We start from the raw sequence: 4,833 nt of genomic DNA, 5'->3' as shown, positions 1-4,833 counted from the left end.
ATTATTCGATGTATTTAATATAATTTGAATATTTTAAGAATAATGAAATTAGACGAATAGATTAAAATTAATATATATATAATTATTAACTCAATCTACTCAACAGATAATTATTATTGGATAGAATAATTAGAATAATTGGGAATGTAATAGTAAATCTTAAAAAGGAATTGAATGATTTCATTTCGGGTTAAAATGAATATCAAACAATTTGATTTGCGTTAAGATAGAGAAAGAAATGGAGGATACGATTGGAATTAATTCATATCTTATAAAGGCAAAACTAATTCGAGTATCTATTTCAAGTCGTCTAAATATCGTTGATACCGTTAATACTTCGCGGTTAACTTCATGAACGAAAAAGCAATCCGATAGCTTATCGGGGTCGTCTTTGAGAGTAAAAGAAAAAGCATTAGACAGAAAGTGAGAAAGAGAGAGAGATAGAGAGAAAAGAGAGAGAGAGAGAGAGAATATACCAATTTAATGAATTATTAAATCTTATCTCTTACTCAGCCTTTTGTAATGAAGAACGCGAAGTGGATTCATCGGGAATCATTGCAATTATTCGTCGTTTTCGATAATACCATCGGGAATGCGCGAGAATTCGATTTATTAGAGTTCATTTATTGCACTTACGACGACGCAACCGTTTCTCTTTTTGTTACTTCAATTTACTTATAAAAAATATTTTATACTTAGTTTACTATATGTTGTACTTAGTTATTTGCACGTTATTTGCATTCTCTTTTAATTTATTTCTTTATTATTATTATTATTATTATTATCATTATTATTATTATTATTATTGTTATTATTATTATTATAATGTTTTTTTTTGTATACGAAATTTTTTGACTTTCTGTAAGAATCGAGAAATAAATATATCATTCTCGATGGTTTTTACGTAATATAGAGAAAAAGAAAAAGAAAAAAAAAGAGAAAAGAAAAGAAAAAAAAGAAAAGAAAAAAGCAAAGAATTATTCAGGCTCGAGAAACAAAATGAAACGAAACGATACGATACGCTACGAAACGTAACAAAACGAAACGAAACGAGACGAAACGAAACGCGTCGTTTCTAAACGCAGAAATTATTCCACATTGGTTCTTTGCCAAAGTGTGGGCAGAAGGACAGTAGTTAGTGTTAGGCGGATATATATATCTATACACACACACACACACACATATATATATATATATACATATATATATATGTATATATATATGTATATATGATCTGTGATACTCTTCTATTCTATTCTCTTTCAATTTTTCTGTGTAAAATCGGTAAAATTTCTTTTTTTCTTTCAACCTATATCACACGTGTGCTGTGCACGTGTGTATTAGTAGTTTAAAACCTTTTGCGAAAGACCGAGGAAAATGGCGCGACGCGCTTGACCGACCGGTAAATATTAGCCGGACGAGCCACACTTATTCTTCCCTGTCTCAGCGCGTTCCCGCGCTCATAAACAAAGTAATGACGTGCCAAACGTAAAACCCAATTCCCGGATTTCGAACGAACCCCGTCCGTCCGTCTCCTCTCTCTCTCTCTCTCTCTTTCTCTCTTTCTTTCTCTCTTCTCTTTTCTCCGTCTCTCTCTCTCTCTCTCTCTCTCTCTCTTTCTCTCTTTCTCTCTCTTTTTATTCCTGTCTTTCTATACTTTGAACTATACGAATCGTATGGGTACACACATATATATATATATATATATATATATATATATATATATATATATATATGCGTGGGCTACGCGAAAAGTGCTACGATAAAAGCGAACGACGATGGTTGGCGTGCATGTAAATCACGTTTGGTAGAGAGAGAGAGAGAGAGAGAGAGAAAGGGAGATAGAGAGGGGGAGGGTTGGATTCGTTTCTCTTCCATCTCTTTTCCACGAGTAGATATATATCGAATTCTTTCTAAACAATGCTTCCGTTCAAACGCTCTCCTTCCCTTCTTCTTCTCTCTTTTTTCCTTCCCTTTCTCCTCCTCCCCTTCTCTTTCTTCCCACTTTTTTCCTTCCCTTTTTCTTCCTTTTCCTTCTCCTCCTCCTCATCCTCCTCCTCCTTCCCTCCCACCTTTTTCGTCTTATTCTTATTCTTCTTTGACTTCTATTCTTTTTCTTCTACCTTTTTCTCTTCTTCTACTTCTACTTCTACTTCTACTTTTTTTCTTTTCTTTTCTTTTTTTTTTCTTTTTTTTTTTTTTTGAACTATTCCTCTCTTCTCATTCCTTTCTTCTTATTCTTATTCTTCTTATTCTTCTTCTTCTTCTTCTTCATCGTTTGCTTCTTCATGCGCATCCTTTATCGTACGACTACACCGGAGGAACGTCCGGTTACGATTTACGCTAACAAATCGAGCAAAAGGAGAAAACTCGGAACTCTTTTCTGAAATTTCTCTCATTTCTGTTCTTATTTTTCGTTTCCACCTGGTTCTTTTCTTTTTTTTTTTTTTTTTTCCTTTTTCCTTCCCTTTCCTTATCTTTTCATTTCTTTCCTTTTCTCGTCCTGTTTTTTTGTCCTTACTCCCGCTGTTACTCGATTAATCGGGAGATCGAAAAAATTACTGAATTAGAAATCTTATTCAATTATTCTTTAATATGTGTGTATTACACACATATCAAAAATAATATAAAAAAAATATATATATATATATTTTTTTTTTATATATATAATAAGAACTTCTAAAAAAGGCATTACGTTCTTAAGAACGTAATTGCAAAATTAATGTCAATTACTATGTAATAGTAAAATAAAATATAACTTTTGTTCGATACAATTCGAACGTTCCTGATTCTTTTTGATTGGTTTGAAATGTTTGACTTTTCGTGAAATATCGTCGGAAGTTTGGAAAATCTGTTAGGTGTTTGCACAAGTGGCTTCTTCCTTTTTTTTTCGCAAAAGGCATAGGCTAATAATATATATATATATATATATATATATATATATATATATATATATATATATATATATGTATATATAGATTCGATAATGACTTCGAAAAAACGAGAAACCCCGCAAAGAAAAGGCGTTTACACAAATGCGAGGTGACTCTACATTTTTTTAAAGAATTAGAACAATAACGAGAATCCGGCTATTATACGTGTATGTGTATGTATATGTATATATGTATATATATATATATATATATTTTCGCAGGTGTACATTAGCATGATCATAAGACATCGAAAAGTGATGCTCTTTTAATCAAATCGAAATTTTGTTTCTTTTCCCGTTTACCTTGACGATATTTAGTGTCTATTTATTAAAAGAGCAAATAAACAAAAATAATATCTTGTCGAAGAATGCACGCTGTCAACAAAGTGAAAATCAATTGAGTTAATTGATAATAATAATTTTTTCTCTTCTTTAATTCTTTTTTTTTAGTTCTTTTCTTTAGTCTTTTTTTTTTTTTTTTTTTTTTTTTTTTCTATTAAGTAATAACAATTTACAGTGAAATTATTCGTGAATCATCGAGAAAAAGTATTACTAATTGTGTTAATGAATCGTTTTGTCATTTATGTCATTAGATTAGATAGAGATCACTTGAAAAAAAAATGATCCAGGTGTTATCGAAGATTGATGATCCAATTTCTTTTTTTTCTTTTTTTTTTTTTTGTTATCAAAATTTCAACAATGAAGATTATTGAAATAATTTTTGATGAGATACGTATTGCTAGATAAAACAATGCCAATCATTTTAACGATGTGCCTTGAGAAAACGAGTGTTATATTTCCTTCCTCTTTTATTTTCTTTTTTTCTTTCTCTATCTTTTGTCTTTTTTTTTTCTTTTTCTTTTTTTTCCTCTTATCGATATTACAAGGAATGTGCGGAGATAAACTTAACGTACGATTGATAATTAATACGATTACGAATGATCCGTCATTTTTATGTTTCAGACTGTCCGATTGTCGAGGATGCAAGAATGAATCGAGCACTTGTGATAAGATGTAGACATAATTATACCAGACCACGACGATACGCATACTTCAAAAATACTATATTACGTTAGTGCAATTATTAACGCGAGGAATAATTAACGGCAAGAGAGAGAGAGAGAAAGAGAGAGAGAAAGAGAGACAGAGCCAGAGAGAGAGAGAGAGAGAGAGAGAGAGAGAGAGAGAGAGAGAGAGAGAGAGAGAGCGTATCTATCTCTTCCATCCCCATACTTCTTTTCCCCGTCCTTCTTCATCTCCTCTCCCCCTCCCCCCCCTTTTCTTCCTGCTAGTCCTTCTTATTCTCATCCACCTCATCCTTTTCAAGAAGAGGAAAATGGTTGGATACTTGAATGAAAAGAAAAAATAAATAAATAAAAAAAAGGCAGAATAGGCGAGAGGAATGAAAGAAAAAAGAGAGTGAAAGAGAGAGAGAGAGAGAGAGAGAGAGAGAGAGAGAGAGAGAGGTAGGGAGGGCGAGAAAGAGAGAGAAAGAATTCGTTTTAGAGGAGATTAACGAGGCAACAAAATAAAAAAAAAGAAAGAAAAGAAGAAGAACAAAAGATATAATCGAATGCGATTTCTCGATCATAATCGATCGATTTATATCTCGTGCGTTATTATCCTCGAAAATATGTTCGATATTTCGATATTTGTAATTTTATGAGAGATCGGTACTTCTTCGATATGCCTTCTTTTACTTTGTCTTTCTTTCTTTTTTTCTTTTTTTTTTCTTTTTTTTTTCTTTTTTTTTTTTTATAATTTTCCATTTCTTCCCATACCCCATTCGCTCTCCCCTCCCTATTTGGATGACAAAAAGTATATATATATATATATGTATAGAAAGAGAGAGAGAGAGAGAGTAAGAAAGAGGAAGAGAGAGATAAAAGAAAGAAGAAGCG

General features: G+C 31.7%; 1 protein-coding gene across 4 annotated transcripts in view; it reads left to right on the top strand.

Moving 5' to 3' along the window:
* Window positions 1-4,407, top strand: part of foxo (forkhead box, sub-group O) — a 114,893-nt gene extending 110,486 nt beyond the window's left edge. For all 4 annotated transcript variants that reach the window (XM_085657353.1, XM_085657352.1, XM_085657351.1 and 1 more), the window contains exon 9: window positions 3,896-4,407. The gene's annotated coding sequence lies outside the window, so the exon portion shown is untranslated. The remainder of the gene's footprint in view (window positions 1-3,895) is intronic.
* The last annotated feature ends 426 nt before the right edge of the window (window positions 4,408-4,833 follow it).

The sequence above is a fragment of the Vespa mandarinia genome, chromosome 5, assembly GCF_050613455.1.
Source record: "Vespa mandarinia isolate Hongniang chromosome 5, ASM5061345v1, whole genome shotgun sequence".
In the NCBI taxonomy this organism is placed as follows: Eukaryota; Metazoa; Arthropoda; class Insecta; order Hymenoptera; family Vespidae; genus Vespa; species Vespa mandarinia.
Note: the sequence above shows the minus strand (reverse complement) of the source record. Positions and strands in the feature narration are given on the sequence as shown.